This window comes from Salmo salar, chromosome 15 (genome assembly GCF_965601325.2).
Source record: "Salmo salar chromosome 15, fSalSal1, whole genome shotgun sequence".
NCBI lineage: Eukaryota > Metazoa > Chordata > Actinopteri > Salmoniformes > Salmonidae > Salmo > Salmo salar.
The window spans coordinates 12,257,508-12,274,937 of record NC_138305.1 but is presented as its reverse complement, the minus strand read 5'-3'; positions in this window follow the sequence as shown (position 1 = coordinate 12,274,937).

Sequence of the window (17,430 nt, the reverse complement as noted above, 5' to 3'; positions counted from 1 at the left end):
TTATCTCAATCTCTTCATTCAAGACTCAATCATGGACACAGTTGTGGCTGCTTCGCGTGATGTATTGTTGTCTCTACCTTCTTGACCTTTGTGCTGTTGACTGAGCCCAATAATGTTTGACCCATGTTTTGTGCTGCTACCATGTTGTTGTCATGTTGTGTATATATATATATATATATATATATATTATTATTATTATTATTATTATTTTAATCCCAGGCCCTCGTCCCCGCAGGAGAGGCCTTTTGCCTTTTGGTAGGCCGTCATTGTAAATATGAATTTGCCCAGGCCCTCACCCTCCGATCCAACAGGTCCCTGACGTGCTCAATGGGATTGAGATCCGGGCTCTGCACTGGCCATGGCAGAACACTGTCATTCCTGTCTTGCAGGAAATCACGCATAGAACGAGCAGTATGGCTGGTGGCATTGTCATGTCAGGATGAGCCTGCAGGAAGGGTTGTGTTATTGACTCTACATTTGTTTGTTTATGTGTAACTCTGTGTTGTTTGTTTTTGTCACGATGCTTTGCTTTATCTTGGCCAGGTCGCAGTTGTACCTTGGCCAGGTCGCTACCTGGTTAAATAAAGGTGAAATATATTGTTTTAAATAAATAAAAAAGCTACCACATGAGGGAGGAGGATGTCTTCCCTGTAACGCACAGCGTTGAGATTGCCTGCAATGACAACAAGCTCAGTCCGATGATGCTGTGACACACCGCCCCAGACCATGACGGACCCTCCACCTCCAAATCGATCCCAATCCAGAGTACAGGCCTCGGTGTAACGCTCATTCCGATAAACGCGAATCCGACCATCACCCCTGGTGAGACAAAACTGCGACTCGTCAGTGAAGAGCACTTTTTGCCAGTCCTGTCTGGTCCAGCAATGATGGGTTTGTGCCCATAGGCAACGTTGTTGCCGGTGATGTCTGGTGAGGACCTGCCTTACAACAGGCCTACAAGCCCTCAGTCCAGCCTCTCTCAGCCTATTGCAGACAGTCTGAGCACTGATGGAGGGATTGTGCGTTCCAGCTGTCCATGTAACTCGGGCAGTTGTTGTTGCCATCCTGTACCTGTCCCGCAGGTGTGATGTTCAGATGTACCGATCCTGTGCAGGTGTTGTTACACGTGGTCTGCCACTGCGAGGACGATCAGCTGTCCGTCCTGTCTCCCTGTAGCGCTGTCTTAGGCGTCTCACAGTATGGACATTACAATTTATTGCCCTGGCCACATCTGCAGTCCTAATGCCTCCTTGCAGCATGCCTAAGGCATGAGTCAGTAGAAAGGCCTCTTTAATGTCCTAAGTGTCACATAACTGTGACCTTAATTGCCTACCTTCTGTAAGCTGTTAGTGTCTTAACGACCGTTCCACAGGTGCATGTTCGTTAATTGTTTATGGTTCATTGATCAAGCATGGGAAACAGTGTTTAAACCCTTTACAATGAAGATCTGTGAAGTTATTTGGATTTTTATGAATTATCTTTGAAAGACAAGGTCCTGAAAAAGGGACGTTTCTTTTTTTGACAAGTTTATCTGTACTTATTGGTGTCACAGACGCTGTTTCATCCTGTCCTATACTTAAATTACCCTTGCCCTAACGATTGCGTCTGAAGCTGGGCTTGCAGCACAGCTATCCTCGCTGTAAGGCGTTCGTTCTCCTGTATATTATGAGTACAGCGACTGCAATTAGAAGGCATCATGTTACTGTTACTACTTAGCTTCATCTGGTGAGGACCTGCCTTACAACTGGCCTACAAGCCCTCAGTCCAGCCTCTCTCAGCCTATTGCGGACAGTCTGAGCACTGATGGAGGGATTGTGCGTTCCTGGTGCGTTCCTTAGCTTTGGCTGGTGGAGGTCCTGACGAACCACGTCCAGATAAAGCGTCCGAAGTGAAAAAGTTGAATGAAAAAAGTTGAGTGAGGGAAAAAAATTAAAATATAAAACGGTAATTAAAAGGTAAAAACTGTAAAGTTGGCAGGTAGCAAAGTAATGTTAGCAACAAACAGCACAGCAGCATGTAAACAAGTCTACAAGTTGTGACCGCAGAGTTCCAGTGTTGTGCTGGATAGCCAGCTAGCTAACATAGCATCCCTCTGTTTGAGTAGGCTAAACTAGCTAGCTGCATTTGCTAACTAAGTAAGTGAAACTGAAACTGAATTAAAAAAATAATAATAATATGAATTTGTTCTAAAACTGTTCAACTATTGTCTTTCTCTCTCTTTGAGTCAACTACTCACCACATTTGAGGAGGACGGAAGCTAGCTGTCCTCATGGTGCTACATTACTCATTCCTTTACACTAGTGTGTATAAGGTAGTTGTTGTGAAATTGTTATATTACTTGTTAGATATTACTGCACGGTCGGAACTAGAAGCACAAGCATTTCGCTACACTCGCAATAACATCTGCTACCCATGTGTATGTGACCAATACATTTTGATTTGATTATAGAGTGCTGTTGAGGCTACTGTAGACCTTCATTGCAAAATAGTGTTTTAATCAGTTATTTGGTGGCGTGAATATATTTAGTATAGTTTTATCTAAAAATGATAACCTTTTAAATGTTTTACAATTTACATTTTTATGAAATTCACTGAAGAGGATGTTCTTCCCCTTCCTCCTTTGAGGAGCCTCCACTGGTCTGGACCGGACCTTCCTCCTCTGAGCAGCCTCCTCTGGTCTGGACTGCCCCTTCCTCCTCCTCGGAGCCTCCACTGGTCTAGACCGGCCCTTCCTCCTCTGAGGAGCCTCCACTGGTCTGGACCGGCCCTTCCTCCTCTGAGGAGCCTCCACTGGTCTGGATTAGCCCTTCCTCCTCTGAGGAGCCTCCTCTGGTCTGGACTGCCCCTTCCTCCTCCTCGGAGCCTCCACTGGTCTAGACCGGCCCTTCCTCCTCTGGTCTGGACTGGCCCTTCCTCTTCTGAGGAGCCTCCACTGGTCTGGACCGGCCCTTCCTCCTCTGAGGAGCCTCCACTGGTCTGGACATATATCCGGGAGCAGTGTGCGAACGCTGCTTCTCATAGGCCCGTGAAAGACTCAATGAATTGTGTGAGGGGTGGGAATGGTCAGATTTCTCAATTCCCTTCTCTAGCCGTTGTATTGAGCAGTTCAATGGTGAGAAATATCTCAGTCCCTGGAGCAAAAACGTTGTACTCTCCAGGAGCACGACTGCAGGACATCAATAAGCTGCTCCCAAACGTTTTAAACCAGCATCAGGAATTTGAGTCTATCATAGTTCATCTGGGATTCAATGACATTATGAAGGGCAGCTCAGAACAGACAAACACCCCATAATATCTGGCAAAATGATGATACATATATTAACATGTGTATACATATACTGTATGTATATATGTAGTTAGTTTTATTACTGAATTGTATTAACATCTCTTTTTTTCATACTGAATGTGTTTTTATGGTGACTTTCGATAGGGTTTTAATCAGTCGTACCATTAGCTCATAGTAATCAGCTTTGGAGCACCTTAAATACAATTTTGGACGAAAAGGCAAAATCCGCTCCATCATTCATTGAATCATATGGCTCATTCATTACAAAACACACTCATATTGCCAACTATTTTAATGTTTTTTTTCATTGGCAAGATTAGCAAATTTAGACATTAAATGTGTAAGAGGTGAACAAATTATTGTCTATCAACAATGACAAGCCACTGGGGTCTCACAACTTGGATGGAAAATTACTGTGGACAATAGCGGATGATATTGCCACTCCTATTTAGCATATCTTTAATCTAAGTCTACTAGAAATGTTGTGCCCTCAGGCCAGGAGGGAAGCTGAAGTCATTCCGCTACCCAAGAATAGTAAAGACCCCTTTACTGGCTCAAAGTCCAGTCAGTGTCTATATAGACTAGTCCAGTCAGTGTCTATATAGACTAGTCCAGTCAGTGTCTATATAGACTAGTCCAGTCAGTGTCTATATAGACTAGTCCAGTCAGTGTGTTCTTTAATGGAAGCCTCTCCAACATAATCCAGGTAGAATCAGGAATTCCCCAGGGCAGCTGTCTAGGCCCCTTACTTTTTTCTGTCTGAGTAAAGCCAGTGTGTACAGATGACTAACGTGTACAGATGTCTAAACACTGTACACGTCAGCTACTACAGCGACTGAAATGACTGCAACACTCAACAAAGAGCTGCAGTTAGTTTCAAAATGTGTGGCAAGGAATAAGTTAGCCCTAAATATTTTAAAAACTAAGAGCATTGTATTTGGGACAAGTCATTCACTAAACTCTAATCCTCAACTAAATATTGTAATGAATAATGTGGAAATTGAGAAAGTTGAGGTGACTAAACTGCTTGGAGTAACCCTGGGTTGTAAACTGTCATGATCAAAACATATTGATACAACAGTAGCTGAGGTGGGGAGAAGTCTGTCCATAATAAAGCACTGCTCTGCCTTCTTAACAACACTATCACCAAGACAGGTCCTACAGGCCCTAGTTTCTACCTTCTTTACAACACTATCAACAAGGCAGGTCCTACAGGCCCTAGTTTCTACCTTCTTAACAACACTATCAACAACGCAAGTCCTACATTCAACCTTCGTTAGGCTACCGGAGGCTTGCCTATATCAACACCCTACCGGAGGATTGCCTATATCAACACCCTACCGGAGGCTTGTCTATATCAACACCCTACAGGAGGCTTGACTATATCAACATCATTCTGTCAATATAGACTAGGCCAGTCAGTGTCTATATAGACTAGTCCAGTCAGTGTCAATATAGACTAGACCAGTCAGTGTCTATATATACTAGTCCAGTCAGTGTCAATATAGACTAGACCAGTCAGTGTCTATATAGACCAGTCCAGTCAGTGTCTATACAGACTAGACCAGTCAGTGTCCATATAGACTAGACCAGTCAGTGTCAATACTGTATAGACTAGTCCAGTCAGTGTCTGTATAGACTAGACCAGTCAGTGTCAATACTGTATAGACTAGTCCAGTCAGTGTCTATATAGACTAGACCAGTCAGTGTCTATATAGACTAGACCAGTCAGTGTCTATATAGACTAGACCAGTCAGTGTCTATATAGACTAGACCAGTCAGTGTCTATATAGACTAGACCAGTCAGTGTCTATATAGACTAGGCCAGTCAGTGTCTATATAGACTAGGCCAGTCAGTGTCTATATAGACTAGACCAGTCAGTGTCTATATGGACTAGACCAGTCAGTGTCTATATGGACTAGACCAGTCAGTGTCTATAATTTATAGACTAGTCCAGTCAGTGTCTATATAGACTAGTCCAGTCAGTGTCTATATAGACTAGTCCAGTCAGTGTCTATATAGACTAGTCCAGTCAGTGTCTATACAGACTAGACCAGTCAGTGTCTATATAGACTAGACCAGTCAGTGTCTATACAGACTAGACCAGTCAGTGTCCATATAGACTAGACCAGTCAGTGTCAATACTGTATAGACTAGTCCAGTCAGTGTCTGTATAGACTAGTCCAGTCAGTGTCTATATAGACTAGACCAGTCAGTGTCTATATAGACTAGTCAGTGGCTATAATTTATAGACTAGTCCAGTCAGTGTCTATATAGACTAGTCCAGTCAGTGTCTATACTGTATAGACTAGTCCAGTCAGTGTCTGTATAGACTAGTCCAGTCAGTGTCTGTATAGACTAGTCCAGTCAGTGTCTGTATAGACTAGTCCAGTCAGTGTCTATATAGACTAGTCCAGTCAGTGTCTATATAGACTAGACCAGTCAGTGTCTATACTGTATAGACTAGTCCAGTCAGTGTCTATATAGACTAGACGAGTCAGTGTCTATATAGACTAGTCGAGTCAGTGTCTATATAGACTAGTCGAGTCAGTGTCTATATAGACTAGTCGAGTCAGTGTCTACATAGACTAGGCCAGTCAGTGTCTACATAGACTAGGCCAGTCAGTGTCTATATAGACTAGGCCAGTCAGTGTCTATATAGACTAGACCAGTCAGTGTCTATATAGACTAGTCCAGTCAGTGTCTATATAGACTAGACCAGTCAGTGTCTATATAGACTAGTCCAGTCAGTGTCTATATAGACTAGTCCAGTCAGTGTCTATATAGACTAGACCAGTCAGTGTCTATATAGACTAGACCAGTCAGTGTCTATATAGACTAGGCCAGTCAGTGTCTATACTGTATAGACTAGTCCAGTCAGTGTCTATATAGACTAGACCAGTCAGTGTCTATATAGACTAGACCAGTCAGTGTCTATATAGACTAGTCCAGTCAGTGTCTATATAGACTAGACCAGTCAGTGTCTATATAGACTAGACCAGTCAGTGTCTATACTGTATAGACTAGTCCAGTCAGTGTCTATATAGACTAGACGAGTCAGTGTCTATATAGACTAGTCAAGTCAGTGTCTATATAGACTAGGCCAGTCAGTGTCTATATAGACTAGACCAGTCAGTGTCTATATAGACTAGGCCAGTCAGTGTCTATATAGACTAGACCAGTCAGTGTCTATATAGACTAGGCCAGTCAGTGTCTATACTGTATAGACTAGTCCAGTCAGTGTCTATACTGTATAGACTAGTCCAGTCAGTGTCTATATAGACTAGTCCAGTCAGTGTCTATATAGACTAGTCCAGTCAGTGTCTATATAGACTAGTCCAGTCAGTGTCTATATAGACTAGACCAGTCAGTGTCTATATAGACTAGGCCAGTCAGTGTCTATACTGTATAGACTAGTCCAGTCAGTGTCTATATAGACTAGACCAGTCAGTGTCTATATAGACTAGGCCAGTCAGTGTCTATATAGACTAGGACAGTCAGTGTCTATATAGACTAGGACAGTCAGTGTCTATATAGACTAGTCCAGTCAGTGTCTATATAGACTAGTCCAGTCAGTGTCTATATAGACTAGTCCAGTCATTGTCTATATAGACTAGACCAGTCAGTGTCTATATAGACTAGACCAGTCAGTGTCTATATAGACTAGTCCAGTCAGTGTCTATATAGACTAGACCAGTCAGTGTCTATACTGTATAGACTAGTCCAGTCAGTGTCTATATAGACTAGACGAGTCAGTGTCTATATAGACTAGTCAAGTCAGTGTCTATATAGACTAGGCCAGTCAGTGTCTATATAGACTAGACCAGTCAGTGTCTAGTCTCTATAGACTAGGCCAGTCAGTGTCTATACTGTATAGACTAGTCCAGTCAGTGTCTATACTGTATAGACTAGTCCAGTCAGTGTCTATATAGACTAGTCCAGTCAGTGTCTATATAGACTAGTCCAGTCAGTGTCTATATAGACTAGTCCAGTCAGTGTCTATATAGACTAGTCCAGTCAGTGTCTATATAGACTAGTCCAGTCAGTGTCTATATAGACTAGTCCAGTCAGTGTGTTCTTTAATGGAAGCCTCTCCAACATAATCCAGGTAGAATCAGGAATTCCCCAGGGCAGCTGTCTAGGCCCCTTACTTTTTTCTGTCTGAGTAAAGCCAGTGTGTACAGATGACTAACGTGTACAGATGTCTAAACACTGTACACGTCAGCTACTACAGCGACTGAAATGACTGCAACACTCAACAAAGAGCTGCAGTTAGTTTCAAAATGTGTGGCAAGGAATAAGTTAGCCCTAAATATTTTAAAAACTAAGAGCATTGTATTTGGGACAAGTCATTCACTAAACTCTAATCCTCAACTAAATATTGTAATGAATAATGTGGAAATTGAGAAAGTTGAGGTGACTAAACTGCTTGGAGTAACCCTGGGTTGTAAACTGTCATGATCAAAACATATTGATACAACAGTAGCTGAGGTGGGGAGAAGTCTGTCCATAATAAAGCACTGCTCTGCCTTCTTAACAACACTATCACCAAGACAGGTCCTACAGGCCCTAGTTTCTACCTTCTTTACAACACTATCAACAAGGCAGGTCCTACAGGCCCTAGTTTCTACCTTCTTAACAACACTATCAACAAGGCAAGTCCTACATTCAACCTTCGTTAGGCTACCGGAGGCTTGCCTATATCAACACCCTACCGGAGGATTGCCTATATCAACACCCTACCGGACGCTTCCCTATATCAACACCCTACCGGAGGCTTGTCTATATCAACACCCTACAGGAGGCTTGACTATATCAACATCATTCTGTCAATATAGACTAGGCCAGTCAGTGTCTATATAGACTAGTCCAGTCAGTGTCAATATAGACTAGACCAGTCAGTGTCAATATAGACTAGACCAGTCAGTGTCTATATATACTAGTCCAGTCAGTGTCAATATAGACTAGACCAGTCAGTGTCTATATAGACCAGTCCAGTCAGTGTCTATAAAGACTAGACCAGTCAGTGTCCATATAGACTAGACCAGTCAGTGTCAATACTGTATAGACTAGTCCAGTCAGTGTCTGTATAGACTAGACCAGTCAGTGTCAATACTGTATAGACTAGACCAGTCAGTGTCAATACTGTATAGACTAGTCCAGTCAGTGTCTATATAGACTAGTCCAGTCAGTGTCTATATAGACTAGTCCAGTCAGTATCTATATAGACTAGACCAGTCAGTGTCTATATGGACTAGACCAGTCAGTGTCTATATAGACTAGTCAGTGTCTATAATTTATAGACTAGTCCACTCAGTGTCTATATAGACTAGTCCAGTCAGTGTATATATAGACTAGTCCAGTCAGTGTCTATATAGACTAGTCCAGTCAGTGTCTGTATAGACTAGTCCAGTCAGTGTCTATATAGACTAGACCAGTCAGTGTCTATATAGACTAGACCAATCTATATAGACTAGTCCAGTCAGTGTCTATACTGTATAGACTAGTCCAGTCAGTGTCTGTATAGACTAGTCCAGTCAGTGTCTGTATAGACTAGTCCAGTCAGTGTCTATATAGACTAGTCCAGTCAGTGTCTATATAGACTAGTCCAGTCAGTGTCTATATAGACTAGTCCAGTCAGTGTCTATATAGACTAGACCAGTCAGTGTCTATACTGTATAGACTAGTCCAGTCAGTGTCTATATAGACTAGACGAGTCAGTGTCTATATAGACTAGGCCAGTCAGTGTCTATATAGACTAGGCCAGTCAGTGTCTACATAGACTAGGCCAGTCAGTGTCTATATAGACTAGTCCAGTCAGTGTCAATATAGACTAGACCAGTCAGTGTCAATATAGACTAGACCAGTCAGTGTCTATATAGACTAGACCAGTCAGTGTCTATATAGACTAGGCCAGTCAGTGTCTATATAGACTAGTCAGTGTCTATAATTTATAGACTAGTCCAGTCAGTGTCTATATAGACTAGTCCAGTCAGTGTATATATAGACTAGTCCAGTCAGTGTCTATATAGACTAGTCCAGTCAGTGTCTGTATAGACTAGTCCAGTCAGTGTCTATATAGACTAGACCAGTCAGTGTCTATATAGACTAGACCAATCTATATAGACTAGTCCAGTCAGTGTCTGTATAGACTAGTCCAGTCAGTGTCTGTATAGACTAGTCCAGTCAGTGTCTATATAGACTAGTCCAGTCAGTGTCTATATAGACTAGTCCAGTCAGTGTCTATATAGACTAGTCCGGTCAGTGTCTATATAGACTAGACCAGTCAGTGTCTATACTGTATAGACTAGTCCAGTCAGTGTCTATATAGACTAGACGAGTCAGTGTCTATATAGACTAGTCAAGTCAGTGTCTATATAGACTAGGCCAGTCAGTGTCTACATAGACTAGGCCAGTCAGTGTCTATATAGACTAGGCCAGTCAGTGTCTATATAGACTAGGCCAGTCAGTGTCTATATAGACTAGGCCAGTCAGTGTCTATATAGACTAGGCCAGTCAGTGTCTATATAGACTAGTCCAGTCAGTGTCTATATAGACTAGACCAGTCAGTGTCTATATAGACTAGACCAGTCAGTGTCTATATAGACTAGACCAGTCAGTGTCTATATAGACTAGGCCAGTCAGTGTCTATACTGTATAGACTAGTCCAGTCAGTGTCTATATAGACTAGACCAGTCAGTGTCTATATAGACTAGACCAGTCAGTGTCTATATAGACTAGGCCAGTCAGTGTCTATATAGACTAGGACAGTCAGTGTCTATATAGACTAGGACAGTCAGTGTCTATATAGACTAGTCCAGTCATTGTCTATATAGACTAGACCAGTCAGTGTCTATATAGACTAGTCAGTGTCTATATAGACTAGACCAGTCAGTGTCTATATAGACTAGTCAATGTCTATATAGACTAAACCAGTCAGTGTCTATATAGACTAGTCCAGTCAATGTCTATATAGACTAGTCCAGTCAGTGTCTATATAGACCAGTCAGTGTCTATATAGACCAGTCAGTGTCTATATAGACTGAACCAGTCAGTGTCTATATAGACTAAACCAGTCAGTGTCAATACTGTATAGACTAGTCCAGTCAATGTCTATATAGACTAGACCAGTCAGTGTCTATATAGACAAGTCCAGTCAGTGTCTATATAGACTAGACGAGTCAGTGTCTATATAGACTAGTCGAGTCAGTGTCTATATAGACTAGACCAGTCAGTGTCTATATAGACTAGGCCAGTCAGTGTCTATATAGACTAGACCAGTCAGTGTCTATATAGACTAGACCAGTCAGTGTCTATACTGTATAGACTAGTCCAGTCAGTGTCTATATAGACTAGACCAGTCAGTGTCTATATAGACTAGGCCAGTCAGTGTCTATATAGACTAGACCAGTCAGTGTCTATATAGACTAGACCAGTCAGTGTCTATATAGACTAGACCAGTCAGTGTCTATATAGACTAGACCAGTCAGTGTCTATATAGACCAGTCAGTGTCTATATAGACTAGACCAGTCAGTGTCTATATAGACTAGACCAGTCAGTGTCTATATAGACTAAACCAGTCAGTGTCTATATAGACTAGTCCAGTCAGTGTCTATATAGACTAGTCCAGTCAATGTCTATATAGACTAGTCCAGTCAATGTCTATATAGACTAGACCAGTCAGTGTCTATACTGTATAGACTAGTCCAGTCAATGTCTATATAGACTAGTCCAGTCAGTGTCTATACTGTATAGACTAGTCCAGTCAATGTCTATATAGACTAGTCCAGTCAGTGTCTATATAGACCAGTCAGTGTCTATATAGACCAGTCAGTGTCTATATAGACCAGTCAGTGTCTATATAGACTGAACCAGTCAGTGTCTATATAGACTAAACCAGTCAGTGTCAATACTGTATAGACTAGTCCAGTCAGTGTCTATATAGACCAGTCCAGTCAGTGTCTATATAGACTAGTCCAGTCAGTGTCTATATAGACTAGTCCAGTCAGTGTCTATACTGTATAGACTAGTCCAGTCAGTGTCTATATAGACTAGACCAGTCAGTGTCTATACTGTATAGACTAGTCCAGTCAGTGTCTATATAGACTAGTCCAGTCAGTGTCTGTATAGACTAGTCCAGTCAGTGTCTGTATAGACTAGTCCAGTAAGTGTCTGTATAGACTAGTCCAGTAAGTGTCTATATAGACTAGACCAGTCAGTGTCTAAATAGACTAGACCAGTCAGTGTCTAAATAGACTAGTCCTGTCAGTGTCTATATAGACTAGACCCGTCTATATAGACTAGTCCAGTCAGTGTCTATATAGACTAGTCCGGTCAGTGTCTATATAGACTAGGCCAGTCAGTGTCTATATAGACTAGGCCAGTCAGTGTCTATATAGTCTAGGCCAGTCAGTGCCTATATAGACTAGTCCAGTCAGTGTCTATATAGAATAGACCAGTCAGTGTCTATATAGACTAGTCAGTGTCTATATAGAGTAGTCCAGTCAGTGTCTATATAGACTGGACCAGTCAGTGTCTATACTGTATAGACTAGTCCAGTCAGTGTCTATATAGACTAGACTAGTCCAGTCAGTGTCTATATAGACTAGTCCAGTCAGTCTCTATATAGACTAGTCCAGTCAGTGTCTATATAGACTAGACCAGTCAGTGTCTATACTGTATAGACTGGACCAGTCAGTGTCTATACTGTATAGACTAGTCCAGTCAGTGTCTATATAGACTAGTCCAGTCAGTGTCTATATAGACTAGACCAGTCAGTGTCTATATAGACTAGACCAGTCAGTGTCTATATAGACTAGACCAGTCAGTGTCTATATAGACTAGACCAGTCAGTGTCTATATAGACTAGTCCAGTCAGTGTCTATATAGACTAGTCCAGTCAGTGTCTATACTGTATAGACTAGTCCAGTAAGTGTCTATATAGACTAGACCAGTCAGTGTCTATATAGACTAGTCCAGTCAGTGTCTGTATAGACTAGTCCAGTAAGTGTCTATATAGACTAGACCAGTCAGTGTCTAAATAGACTAGACCAGTCAGTGTCTATATAGACTAGTCCTGTCAGTGTCTATATAGACTAGACCCGTCTATATAGACTAGTCCAGTCAGTGTCTATATAGACTAGACCGGTCAGTGTCTATATAGACTAGTCCAGTCAGTGTCTATATAGACTAGTCCAGTCAGTGTCTATATAGACTAGTCCAGTCAGTGTCTATATAGACTAGTCCAGTCAGTGTCTATATAGTCTAGGCCAGTCAGTGCCTATATAGACTAGACCAGTCAGTGTCTATATAGACTAGTCAGTGTCTATATAGAGTAGTCCAGTCAGTGTCTATACTGTATAGACTAGTCCAGTCAGTGTCTATATAGACTAGACCAGTCAGTGTCTATATAGACTAGACCAGTCAGTGTCTATATAGACTAGTCCAGTCAGTGTCTATATAGACTAGACCAGTCAGTGTCTATATAGACTAGACCAGTCAGTGTCTATATAGACTAGTCCAGTCAGTGTCTATATAGACTAGACCAGTCAGTGTCTATATAGACTAGTCCAGTCAGTGTCTATATAGACTAGTCCAGTCAGTGTCTATATAGACTAGTCCAGTCAGTGTCTATATAGACTAGTCCAGTCAGTGTCTATATAGACTAGTCCAGTCAGTGTCTATATAGACTAGACCAGTCAGTGTCTATATAGACTAGTCCAGTCAGTGTCTATATAGACTAGTCCAGTCAGTGTCTATATAGACTAGTCCAGTCAGTGTCTATATAGACTAGTCCAGTCAGTGTCTATATAGACTAGTCCAGTCAGTGTCTATATAGACTAGTCCAGTCAGTGTCTATATAGACTAGTCCAGTCAGTGTCTATATAGACTAGACCAGTCAGTGTCTATATAGACTAGACCAGTCAGTGTCTATATAGACTAGACCAGTCAGTGTCTATATAGACTAGTCCAGTCAGTGTCTATATAGACTAGTCCAGTCAGTATCTATATAGACTCGTCCAGTCAGTGTCTATATAGACTAGACCAGTCAGTGTCTATATAGACTAGACCAGTCAGTGTCTATATAGACTAGACCAGTCAGTGTCTATATAGACTAGACCAGTCAGTGTCTATATAGACTAGACCAGTCAGTGTCTATATAGACTAGTCAAGTCATTGTCTATACTGTATAGTCTCGTCCAGTCAGTGTCTATATAGACTAGTCCAGTCAGTGTCTATATAGACTAGACCAGTCAGTGTCTATATAGACTAGACCAGTCAGTGTCTATATAGACTAGGCCAGTCAGTGTCTATACTGTATAGACTAGTCCAGTCAGTGTCTATATAGACTAGACCAGTCAGTGTCTATATAGACTAGACCAGTCAGTGTCTATATAGACTAGGCCAGTCAGTGTCTATATAGACTAGGCCAGTCAGTGTCTATATAGACTAGGACAGTCAGTGTCTATATAGACTAGGACAGTCAGTGTCTATATAGACTAGGACAGTCAGTGTCTATATAGACTAGTCCAGTCATTGTCTATATAGACTAGACCAGTCAGTGTCTATATAGACTAGTCAGTGTCTATATAGACTAGACCAGTCAGTGTCTATATAGACTAGTCAATGTCTATATAGACTAAACCAGTCAGTGTCTATATAGACTAGACCAGTCAGTGTCTATATAGACTAGTCCAGTCAGTGTCTATATAGACTAGTCCAGTCAGTGTCTATATAGACTAGTCCAGTCATTGTCTATATAGACTAGTCCAGTCATTGTCTATATAGACTAGACCAGTCAGTGTCTATATAGACTAGTCAGTGTCTATATAGACTAGACCAGTCAGTGTCTATATAGACTAGTCAATGTCTATATAGACTAGTCCAGTCAGTGTCTATATAGACTAGTCCAGTCAATGTCTATATAGACTAGTCCAGTCAATGTCTATATAGACTAGACCAGTCAGTGTCTATATAGACTAAACCAGTCAGTGTCTATACTGTATAGACTAGTCCAGTCAATGTCTATATAGACTAGTCCAGTCAGTGTCTATATAGACCAGTCAGTGTCTATATAGACCAGTCAGTGTCTATATAGACTGAACCAGTCAGTGTCTATATAGACTAAACCAGTCAGTGTCAATACTGTATAGACTAGTCCAGTCAATGTCTATATAGACTAGACCAGTCAGTGTCTATATAGACAAGTCCAGTCAGTGTCTATATAGACAAGTCCAGTCAGTGTCTATATAGACTAGACGAGTCAGTGTCTATATAGACTAGTCGAGTCAGTGTCTCTATAGACTAGACCAGTCAGTGTCTATATAGACTAGGCCAGTCAGTGTCTATATAGACTAGGCCAGTCAGTGTCTATATAGACTAGACCAGTCAGTGTCTATATAGACTAGACTAGTCCGTGTCTATACTGTATAGACTAGTCCAGTCAGTGTCTATACTGTATAGACTAGTCCAGTCAGTGTCTATATAGACTAGACCAGTCAGTGTCTATATAGACTAGGCCAGTCAGTGTCTATATAGACTAGACCAGTCAGTGTCTATATAGACTAGACCAGTCAGTGTCTATATAGACTAGACCAGTCAGTGTCTATATAGACTAGTCAGTGTCTATATAGACTAGTCAGTGTCTATATAGACTAGACCAGTCAGTGTCTATATAGACTAGACCAGTCAGTGTCTATATAGACTAGACCAGTCAGTGTCTATATAGACTAGTCCAGTCAGTGTCTATATAGACTAGTCCAGTCAGTGTCTATATAGACTAGTCCAGTCAGTGTCTATATAGACTAGTCCAGTCAGTGTCTATATAGACTAGTCCAGTCAATGTCTATATAGACTAGACCAGTCAGTGTCTATACTGTATAGACTAGTCCAGTCAATGTCTATATAGACTAGTCCAGTCAATGTCTATATAGACTAGTCCAGTCAGTGTCTATATAGACTAGTCCAGTCAGTGTCTATATAGACCAGTCAGTGTCTATATAGACCAGTCAGTGTCTATATAGACTGAACCAGTCAGTGTCTATATAGACTAAACCAGTCAGTGTCAATACTGTATAGACTAGTCCAGTCAGTGTCTATATAGACCAGTCCAGTCAGTGTCTATATAGACTAGTCCAGTCAGTGTCTATATAGACTAGTCCAGTCAGTGTCTATACTGTATAGACTAGTCCAGTCAGTGTCTATATAGACTAGACCATTCAGTGTCTATACTGTATAGACTAGTCCAGTCAGTGTCTATATAGACTAGTCCAGTCAGTGTCTGTATAGACTAGTCCAGTCAGTGTCTGTATAGACTAGTCCAGTCAGTGTCTGTATAGACTAGTCCAGTAAGTGTCTATATAGACTAGTCCAGTAAGTGTCTATATAGACTAGACCAGTCAGTGTCTAAATAGACTAGACCAGTCAGTGTCTATATAGACTAGTCCTGTCAGTGTCTATATAGACTAGACCCGTCTATATAGACTAGTCCAGTCAGTGTCTATATAGACTAGACCGGTCAGTGTCTATATAGACTAGTCCAGTCAGTGTCTATATAGACTAGTCCAGTCAGTGTCTATATAGACTAGGCCAGTCAGTGTCTATATAGTCTAGGCCAGTCAGTGTCTATATAGTCTAGGCCAGTCAGTGCCTATATAGTCTAGGCCAGTCAGTGCCTATATAGACTAGTCCAGTCAGTGTCTATATAGAATAGACCAGTCAGTGTCTATATAGACTAGTCAGTGTCTATATAGAGTAGTCCAGTCAGTGTCTATATAGACTGGACCAGTCAGTGTCTATACTGTATAGACTAGTCCAGTCAGTGTCTATATAGACTAGACTAGTCCAGTCAGTGTCTATATAGACTAGTCCAGTCAGTGTCTATATAGACTAGTCCAGTCAGTGTCTATATAGACTAGACCAGTCAGTGTCTATACTGTATAGACTGGACCAGTCAGTGTCTATACTGTATAGACTAGTCCAGTCAGTGTCTATATAGACTAGACCAGTCAGTGTCTATATAGACTAGTCCAGTCAGTGTCTATATAGACTAGTCCAGTCAGTGTCTATATAGACTAGTCCAGTCAGTGTCTATATAGACTAGTCCAGTCAGTGTCTATATAGACTAGACCAGTCAGTGTCTATATAGACTAGTCCAGTCAGTGTCTATATAGACTAGACCAGTCAGTGTCTATATAGACTAGTCCAGTCAGTGTCTATATAGACTAGTCCAGTCAGTGTCTATATAGACTAGACCAGTCAGTGTCTATATAGACTAGACCAGTCAGTGTCTATATAGACTAGTCCAGTCAGTGTCTATATAGACTAGTCCAGTCAGTGACTATACTGTATAGACTAGTCCAGTAAGTGTCTATATAGACTAGACCAGTCAGTGTCTATATAGACTAGTCCAGTCAGTGTCTGTATAGACTAGTCCAGTAAGTGTCTATATAGACTAGACCAGTCAGTGTCTAAATAGACTAGACCAGTCAGTGTCTAAATAGACTAGACCAGTCAGTGTCTATATAGACTAGTCCTGTCAGTGTCTATATAGACTAGTCCAGTCAATGTCTATATAGACTAGACCAGTCAGTGTCTATATAGACTAAACCAGTCAGTGTCTATATAGACTAAACCAGTCAGTGTCTATACTGTATAGACTAGTCCAGTCAGTGTCTATATAGACCAGTCAGTGTCTATATAGACCAGTCAGTGTCTATATAGACTGAACCAGTCAGTGTCTATATAGACTGAACCAGTCAGTGTCTATATAGACTAAACCAGTCAGTGTCAATACTGTATAGACTAGTCCAGTCAATGTCTATATAGACTAGACCAGTCAGTGTCTATATAGACAAGTCCAGTCAGTGTCTATATAGACTAGACGAGTCAGTGTCTATATAGACTAGTCGAGTCAGTGTCTATATAGACTAGGCCAGTCAGTGTCTATATAGACTAGGCCAGTCAGTGTCTATATAGACTAGGCCAGTCAGTGTCTATATAGACTAGACCAGTCAGTGTCTATACTGTATAGACTAGTCCAGTCAGTGTCTATACTGTATAGACTAGTCCAGTCAGTGTCTATACTGTATAGACTAGTCCAGTCAGTGTCTATATAGACTAGACCAGTCAGTGTCTATATAG